At 36.1% G+C, this 15,203-nt stretch overlaps 1 non-coding gene across 1 annotated transcript; it reads left to right on the forward strand.

Moving 5' to 3' along the window:
- The first annotated feature begins 14,070 nt into the window (after nt 1-14,070).
- LOC118147097 (U1 spliceosomal RNA) lies at nt 14,071-14,234 on the forward strand. The gene has a single exon (XR_004733261.1). It is a non-coding gene; the product is annotated as a U1 spliceosomal RNA (small nuclear RNA).
- The last annotated feature ends 969 nt before the right edge of the window (nt 14,235-15,203 follow it).

A 15,203-nucleotide genomic window follows, 5' to 3' on the forward strand; every position in this document is an offset into this window, starting at 1 on the left:
GTTTCAGATAGCTCGTTCTGCTCAAGTGTGAAGTATAGACTTTAAGATGATACTGTTGGATGGAAGCATGTGACATCTTCCCATTGCCAGGCTGAACCCTTTTCTGAGAGTGAAAGACATTGGTCACATGGACCAGAAGACCCACAGGAACAAAAGGAAAATTATAAGACATTGATGTGTGGGATATTTTTCATCTATTTCAAAACTCAGTGGCCATGATTGAGAACATATATTTGAAATGAGGGAGAAAGAGTCACGCATACTTTTCTAGGTAAAGAACTGAGTGACTCCGTCTTCGTTTCATTTGCTTTCAGTTTTAGGTTTCATCCTTGGCACTAACTGGCTTACCTGTTTGACTTCCTTTTTGTAGGATGTGTGGCCTACAAAATGTATGTTTTCTTTCCATGGATTTTATTCTTTAAATTTTGCTTTATTTTTAATTTTATGTGAGTACATAATAAATACACACACACACACATATATACACATATGGGGTACATGAGATGTTTTGATAAATGCATGCAGCGTGAAATAATTCCATTATGGAGAATGGGGTATCCATCCCCTCAAGTATTTATCTTTTGTGTTACAAAAACTCCAGTACACTCTTAATTATTTTTAAATGCACAATTATTATTGGCTATAGTCAATCTATTATGTTATCAAACGGTAGGTCTTATTCGTTCTTTCTATACCTTTATCCATCCCCATCTCCTGTTTCTGTGAATATTTTACCAGTACTTTCTTAACCCATTTATGCCCAAAGATGTGATTTTTTGAATTTTTGCAATCAGACCATAAACAGTAGAATATAAATACCCCTCACATGCTTAGCATTCCAATAATGGAACACTAGGCATAAATACTAATTCTATGAGAGTCTCCCTTTCTCTTTCTTCCATTAAATTATACCTTTTCTACTGACGAAAATGATTTAATCACTATCAAAATAATTGGTTATTTGGATTTTATTAAAACTAATGAACACAAGTTCTTAGTTTTAACAAAGTCCAAACAATCAATGATTTTATTTATAGTTCTACTACTTTGTAACATTTTTGTCATATATTTTCTTGTAAGGATTCTTTATATTTAAATCTACAGTCAACTTGGAATTAATAGGATGATTTTAAAAGTAAAATCATTAATTTCATAACCAAGTTCAAACTAAAATATCAATAATAATAAAAGTCTCCTCTGACCATTTCTATTGTAAAATGTCAAATATTCTATTTCCTTCTAAGGTTGTGGCTCCAGGCTCTGTGTTTTTCCAGTTTTCTCACATTCTTAAAGGCCTTGTCCAAAGGTGCTAAAGTAATCAGGCACAGGGCACATGGAAAAACCGCACGCATTCTGGTGTCTTTGGAGCTCAAATGAGGGTCAAGAAGTAAATAAGAGGCTGTCACATGTTTGGCTGGGTGGAAAGTGCAGATGAGGTGTGTAGCTGATCACCCTTGAACACAGACCATGGACGTAAAGTTCAACTTATGTCCTTACCTAAGTTGTCTTTATTACTTGTTTATTTTTTTTTTTGAGATGGAGTCTTTGTCTGTTACCCAGATTGGAGTGCAGTGGTGTAGTCTCGGCTCACTGCAATCTGCACCTCCCAGGCTCAAGTGATTCTCCTGCCTCAGCCTACCAAGTAGCTGGGATTATAGGAGTTTACAACCACGCCTGTTTAGTTTTTGTGTATTTAGTAGAGACTGGGTTTCACCATGTTGCCCAGTCTGGTCTCGAACTCATGACCTCAGGTGATCCACCAGCCTTGGTCTCCCAAAGTGCTATGATTACAGGCATGAGCCACGGTGTCCTGCCTAATTGTGGACTCTTTCCTCCCTTATATACCACTAAGTTATCCTGACTCATAGTCTTTATGGTATATATTTTATGACTTTAATACTATTTTGAGAATCATTTGAATATACTTTTATAAGCTTGAGACAGAACAATGAATATCAATATATCCTGGGGATATCCAAAATTACAGAATTAAGGAAGAAGTTTTTTACTTCAGACTTAAGATCAAAATGTTACAAAAAATATCTCAGAATAGTGAAGACTAAATACCATTTTATAGATACTAGCTTGTCTGTTTCTTCAAAATTGAATCATGAATTTTTAAAATCATAGATAAAGCCATATCAATTTATGGCCTAAAGCATGCATAAAAGATAAGTAAAAATTATGCCAGCTTTTCATATTAAAAAGTCTGTATTTCACAGGCTCCACACAGGTATTTTTTTTTCTTGTTTTAGGTATGATTTAATTTAAATGGCAAAGTGAAACTTTTATTCCTCACACTTCATGAAAGGAGCGTTCTCTTTCATCCATCATTTCACTGGAGTTGTTTGTTTGCTTTCTAGTGTATAGCTGGCATGTGTATACCCTTCCTTCAGAGGGATGTCAGAAACATTTTTCAAAGGAGACAAAGAAAGCATTTTTTTTTAAAAAAGGATATTGCTCCTAGAGAAGGTAAGTCTGAATTATTGATGGGTTCACTCATTCAAGAGTTAGCCAGGGCGACTGTGGTTCCAGCCTCCGCTGGGTCCCGCCTCGTGCACCAGTGCCAGTTGTTCTCTATCCTGCCAGAAATGCCAGCCTTGTTCTTTGCTCCTCTTTCCTGCAGGGCAATTTTTGAAAGCTTGCCTACTTACTGGTACAAAGCAATAATCCAAACAGAGCACAAAACCCAATGGAAAGTTTCCATGAAGGGGTCTGGTGAGGGATTACTGCTGACTGCAGGTATGACATGGAGAAAATAAAACCAAGCTTTTACTAATAAGTAGTCACAAGAATGGCAGCAGAACCTTTCTCAGAATGATTTTCCTAAGATATACAAATTAATGAAATAGTTGAGTGGTTGCACTAGAAGTTCTGTTTCTGGGTTTTGTTGTTGTTGTTTCTTCACTCTCTACCAGGAAGTTAAATAAAATATTTATAAAGACAGACAGAGAGATAGAGAGAGAGAGAGAGAGAGAGAGAGAGAGAGAGAGAGAGAGAGAGAGAGAGAGGCAGCAGTGGTTTTGGTCTATTGAAAAAAAACATCAGCTACAACACACAACAGGATTTCCTGTAGTTGATGTTTGACTATGTCAATAGATAGGTAAACGGCCTCATTAAAAACATTTTTTATAGGAAATATTTTCTGAGATTTTGGTCAATATTTTACTCATGGATGAGGCTGAAGCTTGGGAGAGGTTAAAATGCTCTTTGTCAGCTGTTATTTTCCCAAATGCTCATTGTCGTCACAGTTGTATATTTTCCTGTCCAATGCTGGAGAAAGGGGGAGGGCATCACACCTCTGCATCAGAGAGTGGTGATACAGTGACAAAGATTCTTTATTTTCTCTGATCTTATGAGGCCAAGGGAAAGAAAAATATGCCATCACTAATGTTTGTGAGGTACAGTAAAATTTAATTTGGTCTCACTGTATTTCCAAAAGTGCATAGAAGTGGTTGACCATCTCTATTACTGTGACATTAATCCAGTGACAACCTCTATCTTCATTTGTTTTCCTATGTTTATCTTCTCCTTACCTACCTGAAATAAAGTATCTTCAATAAATATAAGTACACTTTTAAAATCTTGTTGCATATGATTTGCTACTATTTTCTTTAGAATTTATGTGTCCATGTTAATATACAAAACTGGTAAGATTCAGCCTTTTTGAGGAACTCCAATTTCATAAATTGTCATCTTAGCATAAAAATATTAAACTGTAGTTTATAAAACGTACAATAAAGTACATAAAAGTAAAATGTGAGTACTTCAAAATAAGATCAATTAATGCATGAATAGAGGGCTTGACAGTTATATATGCAATAAGGAAAGGAGAATAGAGTACGAATTGTAGAAATTAGTTGCTGCCTATATCAGTATTCACTATATACTTCTTTAATATTTTGTTATGTTTCTGTAATGAAATGTCAGAAATACAGAAATACTTATATTGTCTACTGAATAGTGACATCCTGCTTTGTCATAGATATTTAGATACGAGGCACTGAATACATTTTATTAACTTGTCATAAATGAAGTAGTAACTCTAACCTTCTTCAGTGATATTGCACCTAATAGCTGAGGACCCAGAAGGATTAGGACTTTTTAATGACCACGTCAGAGGTGTAAAACAGCCCCATTTTATATGGAGAATTTTTAATACCACGCAACTTTACTTTGTATATAAATAGAAAAACTTAATTACGTGGCATTCACCATTCTGAGAAAATTTCCTGAGGAGATTTTGAAGTAACAGACTTGCCTGGGGACTAGTGTACTCTGATTCATGAAAATCGTCCTGGATTTCTGGTCCCAGCCTAGATTGCAAAAAAAAAAAAAAAAAAAGGAAAGAAAAAAAGGAGAAGTATTGAACTCTTGAATGGCCTCTCAGCATGCTTCAGTAAAGTTTCATTAGTTATCTAAAAAGAGAATATTTTTCTGGGATATTTCCTCCATGGCTCATTCATAAAAGATAAAGCTTTGACTACATGGAGTTTTAAACTATTTTATAATTGGCTGTGATTTCCAAGGAATTTATGAATAAAAATCTGGAAAATGTATATTCTGGTATCCAAAATAAGGCTTCATTAGGAAATCTTAAATTTCTAAAATGTCGTTTGATATTTATGTGTTTGATTATCTCATACACACACACAAGAATTTACAAAAATATCTAAAATGATTATCCAAAAAGTCAATGAACACAATGACAACCTTTAAAGCAATTATCATGAATTTAAAATAAAGAGTCTCCGACTCATGTTCTGTGAATATATCAACTCTCTTTCTGAAGGGCAATGTAGTGGAAATGTAGAGCCTCCGTGCAATCTTGCAGAGTGCAGCAAAGAGATCTGTTGACTTCAGGAGTTCTTTGTGTTGTGAGATGCCCACCAACAAGTTGCATTGCCATTGCTATGGGCTTTCAAGAGAAATGTCACTCCTCACAGCAAGTGATGAGATTTGACATATGGCATCAAAGCATCATTAAAACTACACCTGCTGCAGAAGAGACTGTGTCTTTCAAGAGATTTTCAAGCAGAAAAGGTTACATTGAAAATCCAAAAGACTAAGACTTATTTCTTATCTTTGCAGACAATTAAATGCTCTAAAAGAAAAAAAGTAAATTGCACAAACATGTAATGGAAAAAGCTACTTTTGCAACATATTGTTTAAACTTTTGTTTTTACATATTTATGGAATTTAGGATTATATTTCTATACATGTATGTAATGTGAAATGATGAAATCATGATAATTTGGATATTTATCACCTGAAACATTTATCATTCCTTCGTATTGGGAACATTTAGAATACTCTCTTCCAGCTATTTGAAAATGTAAAGTTAAAAAGCTTCTGTATAGCAAAGGAAACAGTCAACAAAGTGAAAAGACAATCCACTAATGGAAGAAAATATTTGCAAACTACCCATCTGAGAAGGGTTTGATAATCAGAATATATAAAGAGCTCAAACAACACTACACTGTAGAAAAAAACTGAATCATGCATTTAAAAAATGGGCAGATGATCTGAATAGACATTTCTCAAAAAAAGACATACAAATGGCAAACAGGCACATGAAAATGTGCTACACATCCTTGATCATCAGAGAAATGCAAATCAAAATTACAATGACATGTCATTTCTCCTCAGTTTAAATGGCTTTTATCCAAGACAGACAATAGCAAATGCTGGTGAGCACGTGGATGCTACAACAACCACTGTGGAGAACAGTATGGAAGCTCCTCAGAAAACTAAAAATTAAGCTACTATATGATCCAGAAATCCCACTGCTGGGTATACACTCAAAGGAAGAGATATATGCACTCTTATATTTGTTGCAGCTCTGTTCACAATAGCCAGATTTTGGAAGCAACCTAAGTGTCCATCAACAGATGAATGGTTACAAAAATTTGGCACTTATATACAATGGAGTGCTATTCACCATACAGAAGAACGAGATTCAGTCATTTACAACAACATGGATGGAACTAGAGGCTGTGATGTTAAGTGACATAAGCCAGACACAGAAAGACAAATATCACATGTTCTCACTAATTTGTGGGATCTAAAACCTGAAATGATTGAACTCATGGAGGAAGAGAGTAGAAGAATGGTTACCAGAGGCTGGGCAGATAGTGGTGGAGGTAGGTGGGGGGAAGTAGAGGATAGATTGGGGTGTTTGTTGGGGACAAAAGTAGTTAGAGTGAATGAATAAGGCCTCGTATTTGCTAGCACAACAGCGTTACTATAGTCAATAACAATTTAACTGTACGTTTAAGTGTAATTAAAAGAGTAGAATTAGATTGTTTGCAACACAGAAGAGAAATGCTGGAGAGGGTGAATACCCCATTCTCCATGATGTGGTTACTACTCACTGCATGCCTGCATCAAAGCATCTCACATACCCCATAGATATCTGCACTCACTATGTACCCATGAGAAATAAAATTAAAAAAATAAAATGTACATTAAATTGTTATTAACCATATTTACCATATAGTTAATATGCTATGAAGGCTGGAATGCATCCTTCGTATCTAGTTGAACATTGTTTCCATTAACTAGCCTCTCCTTCTTCCCATGCGCCTCTTTCCAGTCGGTAATAACCATAATTCTACTCTATTTCTATGAGCTCAACATTTCTGTTTCCCCATGTGAGAGAGAACATAGAGTATTCATTTTTCTGTGCTCGACCAAGTTCACTTAACATAATGTTTTCTGGCTCGTCCATATTGCCCCACATGATAATAGGATTTCATTATTTATGAGGGAATAGTATTTAACACTGTGTACATACCACATTTTCTTTGTCCATTCCTCTGTTGATGGATACTTTGGTTGATTTTGTATCTTGGCTATTGTGAATAGTGCTACAATAAACATGGGCTGCAGATATCTCTTCAATATACTGAATTCCTCTTTTTGTGTGTTTTTTTTTTTTTTTTTTGAGATGGAGTCTCTGTCACCCAGGATGGAGTGCAATGGCATGATCTTGGCTCACTGCAGCCTCCACTTCCCGAATTCAAGTGATTCACCCACCTTAGCCTTCCAAGTAGCTGGGATTACAAGCGTGCGCCACCATGCCCAACTAATTTTTGTGTTTTTGGTAGAGACAGGATTTCGCCATGTTGGTCAGGCTAGTCTCAAACTCCTGACCTCAAGTGATCTGCCTGCCTTAGCCTCCCAAAGTGCTGGGATGACAGGTGTGAGCCACTGCTCTTGGCCATGAGTTCTTCTACTTTGGATATACAACCAGTAGTGGGAGAAACCCAGTGTACTTATTTTTTTAGCTTTATGAATGTTATACTTTCTTTTGCACCACTAAAACATGCAATAAAACCTCATGCAACTTATTACCAACTACGATTTTTGTGGAAAAGATTTCATCTTGAAACAGTATTCAAGGGCCTGAAAATGTCATGGTTATGGTATTTGAGAAAAATCTACATTTTCTACATTTTAAGAGCTTTTAACCTGTGTTCCACTGTGTTCTACATCATGCTTCTAATTATGGAAATAGAGTATAATTTATTGATTGTTAACTATATGACAATGGTTTATGTGTTTTATCTTCCATTAGACTCCTACATAGTAATGTATATAGATAAAGAAACTATGTCAGAGTGGTTAAATAATTTCTCCAGTCTCATACACCTAAAGGGGTAGAGATGGAGCTTATGTCTAGGTTTTCCAGATGCACCAGAGCTTATTCTTGTTACTCTATGCTATGTTATTTAGCTTGCTCAAGATTAGACTATGTGTATCAGATAAAGGAAATTAAGTATTGGTCTTTAAGCTCAAATATCTGAAAATGCAGTTTGCAGGATAAGACATATTCAAAAAGAAAAAGAGAAACATAAATGAGTGTCTGTTATGGATTAAATAACTACCACTGACAATATGCACTGCCTCAGTCAAATGGAGAGATAGCATGAGAATGGGTTACTCAGGAAAGGCTCTTAGCAGAGGGTACTTGACATGGGGTTAGAACAGAAAAGATTTAGGTGTAAAGCTTACAGGACACAATAGTAATGAAAATACCGTGAGCAACATTCATGGACATTTTCACCTTCAATATAAGCAGTTCACTGAGCTCCCGAGATGGCTTCTGTCTCTGCTACCCATAGAACAAAGTATGCTTAATCTTTCTCTGTGTTACCAGTGCAGCAAATTATCATAATATCCACCTCTCGTATAGAGAAAACACATAATGTATGGAGACAATAAATATTGTCATAGTAAGATTGTTATATCGTTATCAAGCTTTCACCATTGCTAGCTATTCTTGACTGTGACTGTTCCAAAATTCAGGTGTTGCCAATGTCATTGTATTGACAGCTGGGGCGTTTAAGAGGTGGCTAGCTAAGATGCTCCTTCCCTTGTGAATGGAATTAAGGCCTCTATAAAAGAGGCTTTAGACAATGTTAGACTAGTTTACCCTTCTGCCATCTGGCATGTGAGGACACAGTGTTCCTTCTTCCAGGTGAGAATTCATTGTTAAATGTGGCATCTTAGAAGCAGGGAAGAGACCCTCACCCAACAACTGAACCTGCCGTGGTCTTGATTTTGGACTTGACAGACTCCAGAACAGAAATAAATAGATTTTTTTAAAAAATACATTTACCCAGTCTGTAGTATTTTGCTACAGTGGCATAAATGGATATAGTTAGAAAATATATATATCAGTAAGGGAAAAATGTATTTTCTACAGACAAAAATGTAATATAATTGTTTCATGCAAAATCAAATGTAAATCTTCTACATCTTAGGAAGAATGAAGGAGGCCTTTAAATAATGGCTGAAAGAGGAAGTGGCAGACTGTGGAGAGAAAAGGTGAATTGAAATATCAACTCAGTTGAAACCACTACCCCAATTCTATACTTCAGAGCATATATGGAGAAAATACTATCATTGGTTCATTAAAGTAGGGTTATCTGAGGATACACACAGTTTAAACTCTGTATTCTATCATTTAAACATATGTCTGGAGTGTTTACTACGTGGAGATAATATGCTAACTACTAGACACAAAATGATAAGTGAAAATAGCCACATTCCCTGCTCGCTACATGCAAATGTAGGTGGCTGACAGAAATGAAATGTTAAAATCTTGCAAGCAAATGCAAAATTTAAAACTGTGAAAAGTTTTTGGAAGCATTACAAAAGAAAATCAGAGAGGGACCTGATTTAGTGTGGGTCAGATTTGATTTAAATCAAAATTCAAGAGAGATGATACTAAAGAGAAAACACATGAAAACGCTGATTTATGATAGAGAAATGGACGTTCAAAGTAATTGAAGGGCATCCTTGTGGGAGTGGAAGAGGTGATAGGGAGAGGGAAGCACTTTACAGCTCCACAAGCCAGAGGGACCAGGTTGTATGCTTCATCAGACAGGTTAAAAATGATGTAATTGCATTGACATAATAGATGGATTTTGAAAAGATGGTTAATATGATCAGATTTTGCTTTTGTTTATTTATTCATATTTTTCATATCTTTTAAAGAAATCACTCTGGCTCAAGTATGGAGAATGGACTGGTGGGTGGCTAAAGGCTAACTGTGACACAGATGGTGAGATGTGAGGGCTGATTGGGCTGAAGGGAATGGTGGATGAGCAGAAGTCGTGGGTTCAAGAGATAAACACAAGAGCTTCTGCTCTCTGGGGAAAAGGTGACGAGCAGACACTTCTGCCTCCCTCTCTCAGTGAGAGGGAAGGACAGGACTGAGACAGATAATATGGAAAACCCTGGGGAGGTAGGAGTGAGTGAGCCTCTGAGGGAAGAAGGCAGCTTGGGTAGAGAAGGGACACTGCTCTGGGCCCCTTCTGCGTGGAGGGTTTTGAGTAGAGTGCTTACTCAGGTAGTGTTTCTATTTCTTCTCCTCCACAGTGACTATTTGGGATTTTGTTCAATCACCAATGAGTAGAGAAAAGAGCATAATGCATACCCATGAGAGCCCCAATGCCTGCAAGAGACATGGTAGCAATGCAGGCATGCAGAGGCCCCTAAGGGCTTCCTCCTGGTGTCCTGACTGACAGGCCTGGCAAGGAAAGTAAAGGTCATAAAAGGTCAACGCCTAGGACAATGCAAGAGGGGAGGAGAGCCTTTTCTAGTTGCAGTATCCCCTGTGGCTGAGGACTGAAATCAAGAACCATCAAAGTCAGGCTGTGGCACCATAGGGGCCACTGCCTGAAACACCACCTCTCTGCCCTTAATTCATAAAGATTAACAGAGTGAGACGTTAAGATTTGTCCTTCCCCATCTCCCCAGCCCCTGTCACCACCCCCTTGCACATGTAAACAACGAATACAGCTATTTCTGAAAGGAAAAATAAAGCAATGCATTCTAGTATTCAAAAAAGTAGACAGTAAATATTCTATAACAAATCAATAACATACAATAGGTTAAAATAAAATATAATGAATTTATTAAAATTTTGAAATAAGCCTCTACTAAGATACAATGTAGGATACGTTAATGAAAAGTGAACACAAATATTTCTCTTTTTAAAAAAGAACCAAATACAAATAGCATGTATTCATTAAATAATTAAACTGATGTGATAACAGAAAATATAGAGCCAGAGACTATGTTTGGGAATGTATCTCACATGACATGAGAGAGAAATAAGTGAAATTATAAAAGAAAAAAGTTATAAAGCCTGGAATTGTGATCACTAGCCATTAGCATCTAAAAACAGGAGTTCCAGAATTAAAAGAAAATGTATGGAGGCAATATTTGAAGAAATAATAATTGCCATAATTAGACAAAGAGACTTCAGCAGCAAAAAACACAGGATTCTAAAAAAAATAGACAAAAACAAACTGAAAAAAAAGAGAAAACTAACAACAGAAAAATATATTCACAGAGTAGAAAGAATCACATAACCCCAATTTCTTAGCTCTGGGTCTGCCATTAAGTAGACAATAAAGTAATATTTACAGTGAGAAAGAACTTTGAAACCAGATACTCATGTCCACCCAATTATATCTAGAAATGTCAGAATGAAATAATATATTTTCTTTTTTTTTAAATTTTTTGTTGCATTTTAGGTTTTGGGGTACATGAGCAGAGCATGCATGACAGTGGCGTAGGTACACACATGGCAGTGTGTTTTGCTGAAATAATATATTTTCAAAGTCACAGGAAATTTATCCCACAAAGGCATACCTGAAACATACCCCTGGACAAAGAACTAATGAGCTCAGTTTTCTACTCAAGATCTGAGAAAAACTCCAGAGCCAGCTAAATGCATAAAGAGATAACTTGAACTATTGACACATTTCTGTAAGTTTTAAATTATATAAAAATTCTTCAAAATCACATACTGTGAAATAATCACATGTAAACATTTTAAAAATCTCTACTAAAGTTTATAAATGAAATTTTAAATAAATAGAGAAACATGGCTTCATCATGATTGGCTAAATTTTATGTTTTAAATTTAATTTAAATTTATTGCTGTTACTTTCTTTTTAATTAGTGTCTGAACGTAAGGCATTTAAAATATTTTTGGCAGAATATTTTGAAATAATAAAATAATTTAAAGATTTATTTAAAAAAGTAAATGACACTGTGGCTCACGCCTGTAATCCCAGCACTTTGGGAGGCTGAGGCGGGCGGATCACGAGGTCAAGCGATCGAGACCATCCTGGCCAACATGGTGAAACCCCATCTCTACTAAAAATACAAAAAAATTAGCTGAGCGTGGTGGTGCGCGCCTGTAGCCCCAGCTACTGGGGAGGCCGAGGCAGGAGAATTGCTTGAACCCGGGAGGCAGAGGTTGCAATGAGCCAAGGTCACGCCACTGCACTCAAGCCTGGCGCCTGGTGATGGAGTGAGACTGTCTCAAAAAAAAAAAAAAAAAAAAAAAAAGGAACTGACACTGAATGGTCAAGGCTGTTTTGAAAATAAGGTTTAAAATTGGTGACATATATAATCACTGACTGTAAAGTATAGTAACTAAAATATTTTTTACTGATACAGTAGCAGATCTGGAAATTAAATATATGACAAAATGGCACCACAATTCGATAGAGAACAAGAAGCCTGCTGGTATTTGGTGTTAAAAATGAGACAAAATTTGGAAACCAATTGGAAATTTATACTACAATGTATAGATTTCAGGTAGATAGAATTATGAAAGATGAATAAAAGTTTAAATTCTGTAGAAGCCTCTTTCTGTGGTTCTGTGATAGAAAATAAGGTCTACTAATATTGAGCAACATTTTGTTTCTATTTCTTCAATAGTAATTTTTTTATTAAAATAAAGGTGCACTGGATAAATTTCCAGATGAGAGGTTTTTATCATGTCTAAAGCTAATAAGAAACTTTTACCTATTAGGTATATGATTTTAAAAAATGTGTTAAAAGTGCAAATAAAAATTCATAGATGAGGAATTATACTGTTTGCTTTAATCAGGGAGCTTAAAACAAAACACTTTATAGTAATCAGATGACAAACGTGTAAGTTGAATAAAACAGGATATTGATAAGCATGTGGAAAAATAGGTCCCTTATGCACTGCTAGTAAAAGAGCGAACCTGCACAGACTTTTTATAGGACAGTTTTGAGGAAGATAGTTAAATTAAATGTGCCCATACTATCCCACCTATTAAATCCCATCTGGCACATTGATCCATGAAAAACTCTTCCACAGATCCAAAATATGTATGTATCAGGATGAGCATAAGAATAGTCTTGGAAAGCAAAGAGTGCTAGTAACTTACTTGTCCATTACTGGAAAAATGAATAAAGCAATGAGACAGACACATTCTGAGGAAGCAAGACATTAAATGTTCACAGAGAAACATAACAACTCTTAAAAGAGGTTCAATTAAAAGAAGAAACAAGACAACAATTATATCTCTAAATATTTTATTGAACTTGCACAAAAATTATTTAAAAATTCCAATATACAAAATTTCAAAGTATGTGTATTAAATGCGCTAAAATAACTGACAACCATGATGGCAGCCAGCAAATGCAATTAGAGCTAAAGAGAAAAACAAATAAAACACAACACTTGAGGGACTTTGCATGAGCCAGTTATCATCGTGTATCACAAATTCAGAGCAGAATGATTATGTGATATTTGAAAAGAACAAAAATGCTTCCACATATTCACAACAAAGTTTAGATTTGTCGAGTGAGAGAAGCAGGAAACTAATTTTGTTTATTTATTTTTATTATTTTTGAGACAGAGTCTCACTCTGTCGTCTAGGCTGGAGTATAGTCATGTGATTTTGGCTCAGTACAGCCTCCACCTCCTGGGTTCAAGCAATTCTCCTACCTCATCCTCCTAATCAGCTAGGCCTACAGATGCACACCACCATGCCCAGTTAACTTTTGTATTTTTTAGATGGGGTTTCACTGTGTTGGCCAGGCTGGTCTTGAACTCCTGACCTCAAGTAATCCACCCACCTCAGCCTCCGAAAGTGCTGGAATTACAGGCATGAGGCACTGTGCCTGGCCAAGAGACATTTTTAATAGAGAACATCCTGCAGTATCCGAGGCTGCTCAGAAATTGATTAAGATCAGGGCTGATCTGGAACCAGAGAATTTATAAACATGAGAACTATCAGTTAAATTAGCAAGATCAATCTCCGTGAGTTTATGAAGTTTAGTTATTTTTGGAATAGTCTGAGGAACACTGCGAAAATAGTCAAGATTTTGTGAAGTGCTGATGGGAAGGAGAAGACCCATATTTTAGTGGTAAATGTTCCTGTTACCTGGAATTGGAATTTGTTTTTATTTGTCACAAATGCTCATAAGAGTGTAAGGTGGTGAAATGGATGAGAATTTCAGAAACAAAGCATCAGCATGTGCGATAGTTCCATGGAGAAATTTAAGATAAAAACATAGAAAGCCACAGTGGTAGGACAATGAGGAGCAAGAAGCATAACAAAACTGTAGGAAGCTCAGCTCAGATGACTCTGGTCATGGCTGCTTGTACTAAAGTGCTTCATTATTACAACACAGGGAAATGTATGTTGTATTGGTATTCATTTCGATTGTTGAACTCGATTGCCGTCACCCTTGTGACCATTGTCAATACAAAATGGCCATAGTAAATTTACCTGGCAGGGGAGATACCATGATCACGAAGGTGGTTTTCCCAGGGCGAGGCTTATCCATTGCACTCCGGATGTGCTGACCGCTGAGATTTCCCCAAATGTGGGAAACTCGACTGCATAATTTGTGGTAGTGGGGGACTGCGTTCGTGCTTTCCCCTGAATAAAAAGAAAAAAAGGCCGTAGTATAACCAACATCAAGTCTCAAAATAATGGAAATAAAATAAAAAGTCAGAGATTTAGCCTAACAGAAGCATAGAGGAGATCTCAGTAAAAGTATTCAAAGTGTCTTTAAAGGGTTAGAGTATGTTGCGAGCCTAGGGAATTTAGCTGAAATTTAATAGAAAACACTAACTTATCTAATAACAAATGCAAACAGAAATTTTTCAAAAAGAGAAATCATTACAAAAATATAATTTACAGAGCCAACATTGGTAGCACTGTGGAAGAAGATATTTTGAGATAAAGACTTGCTTTGTCTGGTTGCAGAGATCAATTCATCTGTCTTGGAGTCAGATACATCTGTATGTTATAACTTAATGCCTGTAAATATTTGAATTGTAGCCTACTCTTCCCACTGGCCCATTTTATGTTTAAAGTCATTAAAGAGAACTCTGATAATTTGCCTCATGTAGATGTTAGAGAGAGAATGTGCTGGACAAATAGGATGGCTGGTTTATTGTTAGGTCTATTTATCTTTGTAACAGATTGAAAGGCATTTTTAATTTAGACATCAATCTTGAGTCTTGGCTAATGTGACTCTCTCCTTAAGAAACAGGGCTATAGTGCAGATGCTGACTCAATCAAGTTTCTCTGCTCTCTGGGATAAGGCCAGACTGTGACTCCCAGCAAATAAATTTGGGTAATTGCCTTATGGCAGTTCTCCTGGGAGACAGTCATCACTTTTTTCCTCACCTCTCTCACTTGACATCCACTGGCATTGGAATATGCAGCACATTTTCTCATCTTCATGCACGCTTATAAGAATTAATGACAGAGCCATAATTCTGGAACAAAAATTTATTCTGAATAGGCTGTTTACCTAAAATATTACAGTCACCATCATTTAGAATAGTAACTAAAAGAAAATTAAGTAATGATTAATCTCATAAATTAATTGTTGTACTGGAA

Source organism: Callithrix jacchus, chromosome 13, assembly GCF_049354715.1.
Source record: "Callithrix jacchus isolate 240 chromosome 13, calJac240_pri, whole genome shotgun sequence".
NCBI lineage: Eukaryota > Metazoa > Chordata > Mammalia > Primates > Cebidae > Callithrix > Callithrix jacchus.